Genomic DNA, 16,066 nt, shown 5'->3' on the forward strand with positions numbered 1-16,066 from the left:
GAGGAGGAGGAGCGGAGGAGAGGGCATGATAAAGCCCTTGTGATGAGCAGCTGTGCGGAGGCAGCGTAATGAGGATAGCACAGCTACTACTCCAGCATCCTCTGCTCATACTATGAGCAGAGGATGGGAGGAGTAGGGCAATCACGGATAATCAAGCAGACACACACAAAAGGTCTTTTAAATTTATTGTTTTTTTAGTACTTTTTCAAACTGTACATGGAAAGTTGCACCATACATTAGTTTATGAAAAGCAACAAAATATCACCCAGTGCATAGAAGCAGAGGCTTTAACGGATCACGTCCGGCATCGGCTGAATCTCAGCATTCCGGGAGGTACTCCATATGTTCCTTTGGAGGAGCAAGATACAGGTGAGATAAATGTGATGGGAGGAGTAGTACTGTGTATATTTGCCCAGCACCAAACAGGGAGAGAAGGGGGAGGGAGATGCACAGGCACCTCTCTCCCTCCCTACTCTGTGCCCTCCAAATGTATTCATTGAATACATTTATGGGATACTTTGGGAAGCAAGAACACTTACTCCCCAAAGTATTCCATAAATGCATTCAATCAAAACGTACTGTACATAACATTTTTACATACACATCCATTGCATCAATGGAGTGCCCAGCAGGGGTGCACTATATATAGAAGTCAATGGTACTCATTGACTTCTAAATATATAGTGCGCCCCCTGCTGGACACTCCATAGGAATTACACCCTTCGTCGTGACGTCACAGTTTCTGAGAGAATTCTAACACTCCATGATCTAATAAATTAAGTATAGCAGTATATGTGCATTTCCCATAATTAATGTACATTAGAAATTTGTTTAAGGGTGCGTTTACACAGAAAGATTTATCTGACAGATTTTTTAAGTCAAAACCAGGAACAGAGTATAAACAGAGAACAGGTAATAAAGAAAACATTGAGATTTCTCTTCCTTTCAAATCCATTCCTGGTTTTGGCTTTAAAAATCTGTCAGCTAAATATTTCTGTGTAAATGCTCCATTATTTTCCATAAGTAATAACATATTAAAAAAATACTTTTGGCCGGACTTCTCCTTTAACTATGATACCATATTCAAGCATGTGGGGCCCCACTTTTAAATTTCGCCCAGGGCCATACTTAAAAAAAAAGCAAACAGCCTTCCATCTGCTCAGTATGTTTATTTGATGCTGGTGTCCTGCTGCTGCTGATCTGGTGACAGGTGAGGATGTCCTCAGGTCACTGTGGATACTAGGGGATGGGTCAGGTGAGAAGTTCTTATCAGGGTCACCAGGAGCAGATCACTCTCCATTATTCCTCTATACTCGTCTCCTCCTGTAGGAAGCGCGGTGTCTACGCTTGTGTCCTAGGAGAAACAATAACATGGAATAAGCTAAGAGACATCATTGCCATAAAGTCTCATCATTACAATAGATGTTATACTGTATTTAGTTGGTGTGATTGGAACCTGCACTATTTACCTGGTTTATGTTGTTTTCGCATCTTATGAGTCCTGTAAGTTGTTCGGACCCTATGAGCCCTCTGGGTTCTTTTTCTGCGATAGCTGCTTCTTATGCCTTTCTTCTGAGTAGTAGCCATGATGTCTTGGTGTTACTGCTACACAAGGCTGGAGGTGACTGTCCTGTGGGATGCCAGATGAATGTTATATAGTCAGAGGCTATTATGTCACGTACAGCTTTCTCTTTGTTTGGTAGCTATGAGGTCACATGCATAGTTACACAGATTGGCACAGCTTTATCAATCAGTCCTCCAATAGGAGTGTTTTTTGTTGTCCATAGCAGCCAATCACAGCTCGGCTTTCAAATATTCATGAGCCCTGGTAAAATGAAAGCTGAGCTGTGATTGGTTGCTATGGGCAAGAAGATATTAACATTATTAACAATACTATATTTGCAAACAGAGGCCAACAAGCCCCTTCCTGCATTCGCTTACATCATACCTGTGACCTCATAACTACCAAAGAGAAAGCTGTACGTGACATAATAGCCTCTGACTATATAACATTCATCTGGCATCCCACAGGACAGTCACCTCCAGCCTTGTGTAGCAGTAACACCAAGACATCATGGCTACTACTCAGAAGAAAGGCAGAAGAAGCCGCTATCGCAGAAAAAGAACCCAGAGGGCTCATAGGGTCCGAACATCTCACAGGACTTATAAGATGCGAAAACAACATAAAACAGGTAAATAGCGCAGGTTCCATCACACCAACTAAATACAGTATAACATCTATTGTAATGATGAGACTTTATGGCAATGATGTCTCTTAGCTTATCCCATGTTATTGTTTCTCCTAGGACACAAGCGTAGACACCGCGCTTCCTACAGGAGGAGACGAGTATAGAGGAATAATGGAGAGTGATCTGCTCCTGGTGACCCTGATAAGAACTTCTCACCTGACCCATCCCCTAGTATCCACAGTGACCTGAGGACATCCTCACCTGTCACCAGATCAGCAGCAGGATATACCAGCATCAAATAAACATACTGAGCAGATGGAAGGCTGTTTGCTGGGTTTATTATAGGAATTAATATATTAATATACAGAATATTATACATTTTTATATACAGTGATATATTATGCAGCAAATGCAGCAACGGTGATGGTGGTCTGAAGGGGAAGTTTGTGTGGTGGTCTCTAGGTAAAACTTGGGTAGAGATCTATGGGGAAAACATTGGTGAAGGTCTCTAAGGGAAGCTCCCATGATGGTCTATAGCAGGGGTGTCAAACTCCAACACACAGTGGGCCAAAATAAAAAAAATTGCGGGCCAACCTTGATAATTAATAAATCGCGAATGCGGCGGTCCTGGCACTGTCAGAGTAGCGTGCGGTGTTCCTGGCACTATCAGTGGTGTGCATGATAAATTGCTATGATATGATTAAACCCAAACCCATGTAATAGCCCCCACCCCCAATATTGCCCCATGTTGTAGCCAACTAAACCAAAATAGTAGCCAGCCGTCCCCAGTAGTCTCATATAATAGCCAGCACTCCCTCGTAGTCTCATAGTAACCAGCCCTCCCCTGTAGTCTCATATAGTAGCTAGCCCTCCCCATAATCTCTTATATAGTAGCTAGCCCTCCCCAATAGTCTCTTATATAGTAGCCAGCCCTCCCCATAGTCTCATATAGTAGCCATTCCTCCCCCAATAATCTCATAGAGTAGCCAGCCCTCCCTAGTAGTCTCATATACTAGCCAGCCCTCCCAATAGTCTCTTATATACTAGCCAGATCCCCCCCCATAGTCTCTTATATAGTAGCCAGCCATCTCCAGTAGTCTCATATAGTAGCTAGGCCTCCCTCTTAGTTTCTTATACTGTAGCCATCGTGGGCCAGATGTAATTCCAACTCTGAATTGCCAGACAGGCCAAAAATAATGGCACCACGGGCCAGATTTGGCCCGCGGGCCAGAGCTTGACATGACTGGTCTATAGGGAAGTGTTGGTGGTGGTGGTCTATAGGAAAGGCATTACTGGTGGCTTGGGCTTTGTATAGTAGCATGTCATACTGGCTGCTAGGGATAAGAAAACCTTGAGAATGCTCAGGTTTGTCCAAATCCGAATATACTGCATTTGATTACCAGTGGAAGTTGGATCCATGTTTTTCAGGACTCCCTGGGGCTGCATCCATCTTCTTCAACCACCAGTAATCAAATGCCACATACTCAGGTTCGCTCATCTCTACTGGCAGCATAATACTATTAATGACTGATGTCCCTGATTCACCTCTGGCCCAGTGTAACAGACCAGAGTATACCCCCAGTCCGGATTATACCCCGGGTATATGTTGGCCTAGGCCAATTCATACCCCCTCAGGCCATTTTATACCCCCCATTAAATCAGTAGCATTGAGTCATACAGTATACACAAGAATTACGTAAGTTAAGTTAGAAGCTGACTGATGTAAATCTTAAAAGTCTAAACACATCGGGGACATTTATGATTGTGTTTGCACTCTTTTTTTCTGTCTAATAAGGAAATCTGTGCAGGATTTATTAAGGGCTTTGCGTTATTTTCGATGCTTACACTGGCAGGGGCAAGGTTTTCTATTAATTACTTTTTTCATTAGATTTATCATGTGCAAATTTTCAGTTTTTGTGCAAAATCCTACCCTAGCGTAGCTTTTTAGCCAAGCTGTTTTAGACTGTGTGTTTTAGTTCACACAGCATTTTTGCAGTCCGCCCCCCCCCCAAAAAAAACAAACAAAAACAACGGATGAAAAATGGATGAAAAAAATGAATGCATTTGTGGGACTACATTTTGATCCGTTTTTCCATTGACTTCCATAATAAAAAACAGATAAAAAAAGATAAAAACGGATCCCTTTTTTTAGCGTACACAAAAAACGTGTCTGACCACATTTTTTAAATACTTTTTATGTGTGCAAAATAGGATTAAAAAAAACAGACTGCAAAAAACGCAGTGTGGACCCACTATGAAATACTGGCGGATCACCTGCGGCAGACTCTACTGCTCGCCCCCACTCATGGCCAATGGTGGCCGCATGCATCTCCACTGGTCACATAGGCTTCTTTATATTTTTTGGCATTTTCCTCAGTCCGCCCGAAGAATGGACCCGCTCATTCTTCAGAAAGACGGTGAAATCTGCCAAACTATAGAATGAAGGCTATGGGACCAGCGGAGATGCAAGCGGCCACCAGCAGCAGTGAGCTGGGGCGAGCTGGGATTCTTTAGTGTGGAAATACCCTTAGGCATAAATTGTGCAAGATGTATCAAGGCACTTGCGTCTAATGATGATTTTTGCACCACAACTGTAAAATTTTGTGCAGCCCATACAAAGCTCCTCCTTTTAAAAAAAATAGTGCAGATGACGCACTGACGGGACAGCGCCATCTACTGTCAGTCCAATGCAAGCAGTGTAGTGTATTTCCTAACAAGAGGAAGCAGCTATGTATGTATAAAAAAAAAAAAAAGATCTGCGCACTTTTCAAGAAATTAGAGATAATGTGAGAAAACCATTGAAGTGATAACATTATGAGCTAGAAGGATTTATTCTGGCCTATGCTATTTTACACTCCGGTATAAAATATATCCCCTGGGGTATACTGTAGACTGGGCCAGAAGTAAGAAAACCAGTGACATAATAACTTGGAGGGATATAGTCTGGCCTAGACTGTTTTACACCCCCAAATATAGAGTTTATCCCTCAGGGTATACTGGCCTAGGCTAGACTATACCCCGGTTTATAGTATGGCCTAGGCTTTATTACCCTCCTGGGTACGAAACTTTATGTCCTGGGGTATACTGTGGCCTGGGCCAGAGGTGAAAAAAACAGTGAAGTAGTAACATTATAGCCCCAGAGAGATATAGTATGGCCTAGGCTGTTTTACACCCCCAGATATAGAGTTTATCCCTTGGGGTATACTGTGGCCTGGTTCGACATTAGATGGCTATATTCTGGCCTGGATGGGTATAGTTTGGCCTAGGTTATTTTACACAGCGGGGTATAGTTTGGCCTAGGCTATTTTATACCCTGGGGTATACTCTGGCCTAGACCATTTTATACCCCGGGGTATACTCTGGCCTGGAGGGGTATACTCTGGCCTAGGCTATTTTTTACGCTGGAGTATACTCTGACCTAGGCCAAAATATACCCGGTTATAATCTGAATGGGGTTTAATCTGCCCTGCATCACCGGTCTGCACTACACATAGATAAAATATTAGTAGAATCTTTATGCTTTCTAAAGATGTCTGTATTAATATACCTAAGGCAAAAAATCTGCATTACCCAATATTCAGTAAGGCAGGTGCGGTTCTAAATGCAAAAATATTGAAACAATAGAGAATACAGTTGCAGCAAATTATACAGTAGCAAGCATGCAGAAAAATCCTAGGGCTCCATCTACTGTATACAGTAGGTACTGCTGGAAAAATAACACAATTGACTAGAATTTAATAATTCACCTACCACATTTTTCAGAAATGAGAGTGAATGTTTTCTGATTACTACCACTGCTCAGTCTGCTAGTGAATCAGTAGTGCTGTGTCAGAGTAAGGAATTTTGCATTAGTTTTGCTTTTTGGCTTTCTCTATCTCTATGTAGTTGACTAGTTGCCTAGGTTCCTGAATACTGCTCTCCACTGATCGGTAGGTGGGCTGTGACTTTACTTGGTGGCCAAGACCCGGATGAGGGCTGCTTAGTATAATATACAGCTTTTATGTCTTTCATTAAGATCCTTGGCCCCTCTAGGGACTGTGGGGAAGATTTATGAAACTGGTGTAAAGTAGATTTTTTTCAGTTTCCCCTAGCAACCAATCAGATTCCACTTTTCTTTCGCCACAGATTCTTTGAAAAATGAAAGGTGGAATCTGATTTGTTGCTAGGGGCAACTAAGACAATTTTACTTCAGGGTACAAACACACAGTGCAGATCTGAGAATTCGCAGCACAATCCGCTGCGGATGCCTTGCCTGTAGTTTGCATGGGAAGACATACTCCCAGTGGGATTAACATCCCGCTGCGAGTATGTAGGGAGACCGGCCTGTTAACCCCCCCGCCAGCCAGAGCATACTGTACCTGCTCCATTCTCTGGCTTGCTTCAGGGGTTTCCAACTGGACGTCCCGGTCAGCCAATCAGTGCGCTGCCCAGCCGCAGTGAACTGTTTGGCTGAGAGGGACATCCAGATGCTGGGAGCCCTCGAAGTAAGCCGGAGCGTGGAGCAGGTACAGTATGCTTCAGCCGGCGGGGGGTTAACAGGGCAGTCTCCTTACATACTCGTAGTGGGATGTCAATCCCACTGCGGGTATGTCTTCCCATTCAAACTACAGGCAAAGGATCTGCAGCGGATTTCGCTGCGAATTTACAGTAAGAATTCCGCTGCGGATGCGGCCTGTGTGTTTGTACCCTTACACTAGTTTGATAAATCTCCCCCTGTGTATAGTCCCTGGAGTCATCTGGGATCAGTGGTGCTGATTCAGCAAAGCACAGCTGCATTCCATTCTCACTCCCACCACCTCGCCAAACCAAATGATTTTGTGAATTTGGGTCATTAAGGTCAGAGCCTAAAATGGCCTTAAGGACCGCGCCAATTTTTAATTTACCATTTTCATTTTTTCCTCCTCGCCTTCTAAGAGCTATAACTCTTTGATTTTTCCATCTACAGGGCCATGTGAGGGCTTGTTTTTTTTAAAGAACAGGTGTACTATGTAATGCCGCCTTTCAATCTACCATAAAATAAATGACGTAAGTAGGGATGGTCCGAACCGAATTGGGTTCGGGTTCGTACGAACCCGAACCCTCGGTAATGATTCCCGCTGTCTGCCCGCTCCGTGCAGCGGGCGGATCCAGCGGGAGGACCGCCTGGAAAACTGGGATACAGCCACAGCCATAGGCTGTATCCCAGTTTTCCAGGCGTTACTCCAGCTGGATCCGCCCGCTCCACGGAGTGGGCAGACAGCGGGAATCTGCTGCCGAGCGTTTGGGTTCATACGAACCCGAACCTCGGCAGGTTCGGACCATCCCTAGACGTAAGCTCCAAAATATCATTTATAAATTTAGTGAATTTAGGACAAAAATTCAATTCCGCAAATTTTGGGGCTTTCCGTGTTTACGTAATGCATTTTACAGTAAAACTGACTTGCCATCTTCATTCTATAGGTCAGTCTGAATACAGCGATATGCATGTTTTCAGCTTTTCTAATGTTTTACTATTTTGATTCACAAACCAATATACCAAACGTCTGTCCTCAAGGTCAGAGAAAACTAGCCATACATAATATATGGAAGATATATAAAAAAAACCTCTTTGTTTTAATAATCAGGCATTTAATCTTATATCTATATATATATCTTCTATATATTATAAATAGCTAGTTTTCTCTGACCTTGAGGACAGACGTTTGGTATTGTCCCCTATAGCAGGCCGAGAGCATGAGCTTCACTCCTGGCCGCACAGGAGGGGAGCTCCATCGGAGGAAGCCGCAGGGACAGCTGGGTTTGGGTGACTGGGGCAGAGGTGATAACGTTGCTGCAGGTGCTAGAGCTGTACAGCAGGATTGGATATACAGCTCCAGCAACCGCAGCGATGCTGTCACCCTATCCTACAGTCCCTGCGGCCTCCTTCACAGATCCCACCTCCTACTCCTACTGTGAGTATGCCAGCAGCCCGCCCCGTTAATACCCCCACAGCGTGAGTGCATACTTCATCTGCTCCCTGATCCGGCTTGCTTTGGGGCTCCCAGCGTCTTCACACTAAGCCAAACAGTGTGCTGTGGCGGGGAACCCCCGAAGCAATCCGGAGCATGGAGAAGGTGATGTATACGCTCTGGCGGCGGGGGGTTAATAATCCTGATTTAATTAATTAATTTTGTTGTGGTACCATATTTGACCACTTTAAATTTTTGCCCAGCGCCACACCTAAAACCACCCGTGATTCCTATAAAAAAACAACCAGCAAACAGCCTTCCATCTGCTCAGTAAGTTTATTTGATGCTGGTGTCCTGCTGCTGCTGATCTGGTGACAGGTGAGGATGTCCTCAGGTCACTGTGGATACTAGGGGATGGGTCAGGTGAGAAGTTCTTATCAGGGTCACCAGGAGCAGATCACTCTCCATTATTCCTCTATACTCGTCTCCTCCTGTAGGAAGCGCGGTGTCTACGCTTGTGTCCTAGGAGAAACAATAACATGGGATAAGCTAAGAGCCATCATCGCCATAAAGTCTCATCATTACAATAGATGTTATACTGTATTTAGTTGGTGTGATGGAACCTGCGCTATTTACCTGGTTTATGTTGTTTTCGCATCTTATGAGTCCTGTGAGTTTTTCGGACCCTATGAGCCCTCTGGGTTCTTTTTCTGCGATAGCTGCTTCTTCTGCCTTTCTTCTGAGTAGTAGCCATGATGTCTTGGTGTTACTGCTACACAAGGCTGGAGGTGACTGTCCTGTGGGATGCCAGATGAATGTTATATAGTCAAAGGCTATTATGACACATACAGCTTTCTCTTTGTTTGGTAGCTATGAGGTCACATGCATAGTTACACAGATTGGCACAGCTTTATCAATCAATCGTCCAACAGGATTGTTCTTTGTTGCCCATAGCAACCAATCACAGCTCAGCTTTCAAATATCCATGAGCTCTGGTAAAATGAAAGCTGAGCTGTGATTGGTTGCTATAGGCAACAAGACACTTACTATGTTAACAATACTATATTTGCAAACAGAGGCCAACAAGCTCCTTCCTGCATTCACTTACATCATACAGTACCTGTGACCTCATAGCTACCAAAGAGAAAGCTGTATGTGACATGATAGCCTCTGACTATATAACATTCATCTGACATCCCACAGGACAGTCACCTCCAGCCTTGTGTAGCAGTAACACCAAGACATCATGGCTACTACTCAGAAGAAAGGCAGAAGAAGCCGCTATCGCAGAAAAAGAACCCAGAGGGCTCATAGGGTCAGAACAACTCACAGGACTCATAAGATGCCAAAACAACATAAACCAGATCACCAGATCAGCAGCAGCAGGACACCAGCATCAAATAAACATACTGAGCAGATGGAAGGCTGTTTGCTGGGTTTATTATAGAAATTAAAACGGAACTTTCGGAATAGGATATGGGGCATATTTATCAATACCTGCGCTGTAGCAGGTATAGATCTCTGTGGTAGGCTCATGTCCTGCTTAATCTACTAAGAAGCGTAAGCTTCTTAGTAAATCTGGCAGGGTGAACGGTGGGGAAGCTCCATTTAAAACCAGTGTGCGAATACACCAGTCTAAATAAATCTCTCCCCAGTGTAAATTTTTACAATATAATACACAATGCAGTAAACGCATCTATTTATTCTACAACTTCAAACTTTCATCCCTGGTTGTGGTCTATAGGGAAGCTCTTACAGCCAAGGGTGCTTCCTAGCTCTTCTGATCTATTTGAAGCAACCACAGGTGGTCAGGAAGCCAGAAATAGCCGAAGATTGAAAGTATGCAAAAGATAGGCACTGGCACACCAAAAATACAAAAGAAATGTCTAGTCTTCATTAGCATGATCATTATACAGGGAAAACTACCAAAACAGAATTAAAAACAATTAAAAAACAACAACAAAGGGAACCATGTACAGTATACATGGTCCCATGGTCTGTTTTTAAGCTTAAAATATATTTTTTATATTTATTTTTTTGTGAATTAGTACATCTACTATTCAAGGGAACAGCTGGCAGGGGTTAGCTATCTCAGGGCTTTCATTCTGTGGCAGACATTGAAGCCGCAGCCTGATCTGTATGAGCTGTCAGTGACAGCTCATACAGTGTATGAAATGCATTATAGCACAGATCAGGTGTTGTAATGTAATATATATATATATATATATATATATATATATATGTATATATATATATATATTTATATATATATATATATATATATATATATATATATATATATATATAGTGTGAAGTAAAAAAAAACACAAACACCACTAAAAATAGCAGCACATCCTGCAAAAAAATTCTCTCACATAACTTCATTGGCGGAAAAATTTAAATATTACAGCTTTTACAACATGGCAAGACACAAACAGTTTTTATAGTAAAAATGTTATACACTATAACAAAAGCTATATAAAATGGATATCACTGTCATCGTACTGACTTGACAATAATAACATGTCATATGTAATGTAAAGTAAATGACATGAAAAAGTAAAAGTAAAAAAAAAAATGCTGCAAAATACTGTTTTTTATTTATACTATCATGAAAAATGTAAATAAAAAATTATCAGGGTGTCACATGTCCCCCAGAAAGGTACTGATGAAAATGTCAATGTCTTGCAAAAATATTTTGGCACCCCAAGGCTTCTGTGACTTTATATAATTGCTAAAACAAAAGCCCTAAATAAAAGAAGGCCCCTAAATTCACTAGGCCTTCAGATGATGCACTGCCACCACATATGGGGTTTTTGTGGAAACACTGGAATAGGAGGAATCAATATTGAGTTGCATTTTACCCCCCATGCATTCCCCTATAGTGGAAAAAACCCATGCAGTCGCCCATAGTAGATACCCCCCCCCCCCCCAATGGAGCTTTGCCACGAGATTTGAAAAATAGCCCCTAAGCATTAAGGCCAAACCAGGCCACCAAGGGGGGGGGGGGGGGGGTAAAGTGTAACTGTCATCTTTCACTGGCAGCAAGAGATGCCGTCAAAATCCTTGTGCAGGCGCATGCTGGAGACAGAATTCTTCTGGCAACCCCTTTACATACTAAGCAATCAATGGCACTTCCAGAAGAATTCCCTCTCACACCTGAACAGGGAGCCTAAATCTAAAGCATTTAGTGCTTCAATCTCTGCCAAATGCTTATTGGATCAACATTAGAATTTCTAGTGGACAGGGTAGCAGTGTGAAGTGCCCCAGTACAGGGGTGCCACTTCATTGTATTTCACTTGTTGTAAGGTATCTCTGTTAGGCGTCACACTCCGGAATGAAGGCTGCAGTTTTGTGTTTTCACCACTTGGTGTCTCACTCTCCCCTAATCTCATTGCACAGCTGAAGGTCTGAAGGGTTAACTATGTACACTGTTCTGTGCGATGCTACGTTTACACGGAACGATTATCGGGCGAATAAGTTACCTGCTCAGTGCTGCCTTGCATTGATTGGCTGAAGAGGGGAGCCGGGAATTTCTAACGGCTCCTCTTCAGCCAATCAGTGCTGCCTTGCATTGATTGGCTGAAGAGGGGAGCCGGGAATTTCAAACTGCTCCTCTTCAGCCAATTAGTGCAGAAGAGGAGCACTGATTGGCTGAAGAGGAGCCGTTTGAATTTCCCGGCTCACCTCTTCAGCCAATCAATGCACTGAAGAGGGGATCCGGGGATTCCGAAGACCTGCTACGCGGAGCAGGTAACGTATGCTCGCGGCCGGGGCGGAGGGGCGATTGGAGCAGCGGCGGGGGGTGGCGATCGGAGCGGCGGCGGGGTTGGCGATTGGGGCAGCGGGGGTGCCGATCAGAGCGGCGGTAGCGGTGGGGGTGGCTATCGGGGTGGCTATCGGGACGGCGATCGGGGCGGTGCAGGGGGCTTCGGTTGACCGTGGGGCCGGGCTGCGAGCGGGGTGCCGGACTGCTGGCGGGCCGGGCTAAACGCTGATCGTTATGAAAAAAAAAAACATTACTCCGGCATCGTTAATTGTATGATCGGGCCAATTATCGTTTTGTGTAAACGCAGCATTAGGTGCCTCACACTTCTCTACCTATTAAACACTTAAACTTCTTCTTTCTAGCACTTTTCCCACCAAGTCCCGGTTAATCCCGAGCGCTGCTTTTAATCCAAGATCTTTCCTGAGGTCCGTTCGGCAGGTGATGCAGTTATCGTCCTAAAAAACAACTTTTAAACTTGCAGCCCTGTGTCAAACTGCCGTGGCCTAGAGTATCTGTGCCCTAACCTTGCAGAACCCCTCCGTCCTTCCTCCCCACCCTCTTCCTCATTAGGAATGCCACTGGCAGGATTTTTCCTATTCCTCTGCAGTGAACACTACACAGGTGCCTTAACGATCCAGCCCATGTGCAGTGTTCACACAGCTGATGAATAGGAGAAATTGTTCTTGGGGCATTCCTAATGATGAGGAGGGCAGGGAGGAGGGACAGAGGGGTTGTGCAAGGTTAGGGCACAGATACTCTAGGCCACGGCTGTTTGACACAGGGCTGCCAGTTTAAAAGTAGTTTTTTTAGGACAATAACTGCATCACCTGCCGAACGGACCCCAGGACAGATCTTGGATTAAAAGCAGCTACCTGAAGGTACAAGCGGTTTGGGGTGGGCAGATTGTTGGTACAGAGTCGCTTTAAGTCTTTTAGTTCCTGGTGGGAGGGCTTTTTTGGTTCAATTCTAGTGAGAGACAGCAACAAAGAGATAGTGCTCCTGCTAAAGCTTCTATATAACTGGCCTCAGTTATAGAAAAAATACAGATATGAACAAATGTCCTTATTTTCTCATTTGTTCATATCTGTATTTTTTCTATAACTTTTTTGGCATTGTTACATGGATTTGTTACATTAATATCTGCAGGAGATCCTGTATGTATAAATTGTTCCTTAAAGGGGAATTCCAGGTAGAGGTTAAAAAATGAAACTTCTGCAGAAGCATGTAGCATTACTTACCTGTCTATGCCAGTTTTGAAACTACCAAAAAATCCATTTGTTTGGGGGGGTTGTTCTGTATTGTGTTTCTGTCCTTCCTGGCTGAGCAGTTCCCAGAATGCAATGCTTTCCCTCAGCTGATCATCACAGTCCCCCACTCATCACAATCAGTAAAATTAGTGCTGCACCTGTCTCTGGCCATTCAGAGATGGTGAATCACTCAGGGGATTGGGGGATCCAGCCACGCCTGCTGTGAGATCATGCCCTGCCACCTGTCTGCATCATCAGCAAACACACACAATGTGAGACAGAAGCATGGAAGATTTGTCTCCTAAAAGGGGGATAGCAGCAGGAGCAGGAGACAATGTAAATTGGCACAGGGGGCCATTTTTCTTCACTTCCTGGATTTCAGTCAGCTACCAGTATGGCAGAACTGTACAGATACAGTAATACATTGTATAAAGACATCTATATAACTTTTAATGTACTTTTAATAGAAAATGTTTTTCTTATCCAGAGTTCCCCTTTAAAGATGATTTAGCTTTGTAATTTAACTTTGTACATGTCAAAAGTTCTGATTAGTAAAGGTCTATGTGTACTGACCCTAGGGTGGGTTTACACTACTTTTTTTGCAATCCGTTTTTTTGTGAAAAACGGATTGAAAAATGGATATATGTGTGTGCAACCGTTTTTATCTGTTTTTTCATTGAATTCCATTATAAAAAAAAAAAAATCAAAATGGATCCGTTTTGTTTTTTTTAACGGACACAAAAATTAGGTTGACTATGTTTTTGTGTGTGTTAAAAAATGGATCCTTTTTTTTTTTAAAATGGAATTTAATGGAAAAATGGATCAAAACGGATGCACACACATGCATCCGTTTTTTCCATCTGGGTTTCATCCATTTTTTTTGTTGTTGCAAAAAACGGATTGCAAAAACGTAGTGTGAACCCAGGCCATTTCTAGAGCAAGCAAGGGCAAACACACTACAAGCACTTTCTTCCCAGCTTTGTGCACATGACTGAACACCTAGACTGACCACCTACCAGGAGTGTCAAACTCAGGCCCTCCAGCTGTTACAAAACTACAAATACCATCATGCCTGGGCAGCCATAGCTGTAGCTTTGGCTGTCCAAGCATGATGGGAATTGTAGTTTTGTAAAAGCTGGAGGGCCTGAATTTGACACAGGTGACCTAGACCCTGACTGATAAAATTTTTTGACATGTTTTTTAAAGTGATAGTGACACACTTATGCTTACAACTACATGACATACTTTCCTGCTACAGTGGTACCTCGGTTCTCAAACTGCTTGGAACTCAAACTGTATTTTCAAGGAAAGTTTGCTTTGGTTCTCAATCTCTTGCTTGGTTTTCAAACACTTTTTGGGCAAGCAGTCTTGAAGTACTGGGTATCTGAACGTTTTTGCGAGCATGGATGGTGGGTTGTACCTGGTGAGTTTAGCACTGGTGAGGCTTCACATACAGTACTGTATAAGACTGCTGGAGTGCAGTAGTAGTACAGTCAGTGCACCACCATCTCCCATACTTTACAGTGGTGAGGTGGGGGTGCACTATACAGTAAAGGAGGAGTGAAGAGTTGGTGACTACTGTACTATAATTGCTGGTTTTGTTGAATGTTTCTTGTGTATAATGTCCTGTACAGTATAGTGCTGTTCTGTAATGTCCTGTGCAGTATAGTGCTGCCCTGTAATGTAAAGTACTGTATAGTGTTGTTCTGTAATGTCCTGTACAGTATATAGTGCTGCTCTGTAATGTCCTGTACAGTATAGTGCTGCTCTGTAATGTACTGTACAGTATATAGTGCTGTTCTGTAATGTACTGTACAGTATAGTGCTGCTCTGTAATGTACTGTACAGTATATAGTGCTGCTCTGTAATGTCCTGTACAGTATATAGTGCTGTTCTGTAATGTACTGTACAGTATATAGTGCTGCTCTGTAATGTCCTGTACAGTATAGTGCTGTTCTGTAATGTCCTGTACAGTATATAGTGCTGCTCTGTAATGTACTGTACAGTATAGTGCTGCTCTGTAATGTACTGTACAGTATAGTGCTGTTCTGTAATGTATTGTACAGTATAGTGCTGTTCTGTAATGTCCTGTACAGTATATAGTGCTGTTCTGCAATGTCCTGTACAGTATAGTGCTGTTCTGTAATGTACTGTACAGTATAGCGTTGTTCTGTAATGTACTGTACAGTATATAGAGCTGTTCTGTAATATATTGTACAGTATAGTGCTGCTCTGTAATGTACTGTACAGTATATACTGCTGTTCTGTAATGTACTGTACAGTATAGTGCTGTTCTGTAATATATTGTACAGTATAGTGCTGCTCTGTAATGTACTGTACAGTATATAGTGCTGTTCTGTAATGTACTGTACAGTATAGTGCTGCTCTGTAATGTACTGTACAGTATATAGTGCTGTTCTGTAATGTACTGTACAGTATAGTGCTGTTCTGTAATGTCCTGTACAGTATAGTGCTGTTCTGTAATGTACTGTACAGTATATAGTGCTGCTCTGTAATGTCCCTTACAGTATAGTGCTGTTCTGTAATGTCCTGTACAGTATATAGTGCTGCTCTATAATGTACAGTATAGTGCTGTTCTGTAATGTCCCGTACAGTATAGTGCTGTTCTGTAATGTCCTGTACAGTATATAGTGCTGTCCTGTAATGTCCTGTACAGTATATAGTGCTGCTCTGTAATGTCCTGTACAGTATATAGTGCTGTTCTGTAATGTCCTGTACAGTATATAGTGCTGCTCTGTAATGTACTGTACAGTATATAGTGCTGTTCTGTAATGTCCTGTACAGTATATAGTGCTGCTCTGTAATGTACTGTACAGTATAGTGCTGTTCTGTAATCTCCTGTACTGTATAGTGCTGTTCTGTAATATATTGTACAGTATAGTGCTGCTCTGTAATGTACTGTACAGTATATAG

The 16,066-nt window shown here is 43.0% G+C and overlaps 2 long non-coding RNA genes across 2 annotated transcripts; both read right to left on the reverse strand.

The window, feature by feature from the left end:
• Positions 1-1,149: 1,149 nt before the first annotated feature.
• On the reverse strand, positions 1,150-1,877 carry LOC138774202 (uncharacterized). Its single transcript, XR_011360264.1, has 2 exons — positions 1,470-1,877; positions 1,150-1,354 (listed from the first exon to the last, which is right to left on the reverse strand). It is a non-coding gene; the product is annotated as an uncharacterized lncRNA (long non-coding RNA).
• Positions 1,878-8,433: 6,556 nt separating this feature from the next.
• Positions 8,434-9,238, reverse strand: LOC138774204 (uncharacterized). Its single transcript, XR_011360265.1, has 2 exons — positions 8,753-9,238; positions 8,434-8,638 (listed from the first exon to the last, which is right to left on the reverse strand). It is a non-coding gene; the product is annotated as an uncharacterized lncRNA (long non-coding RNA).
• Between the last annotated feature and the right edge of the window lie 6,828 nt (positions 9,239-16,066).

The sequence above is a fragment of the Dendropsophus ebraccatus genome, chromosome 1 (assembly GCF_027789765.1).
Source record: "Dendropsophus ebraccatus isolate aDenEbr1 chromosome 1, aDenEbr1.pat, whole genome shotgun sequence".
NCBI classification, from domain to species: Eukaryota; Metazoa; Chordata; class Amphibia; order Anura; family Hylidae; genus Dendropsophus; species Dendropsophus ebraccatus.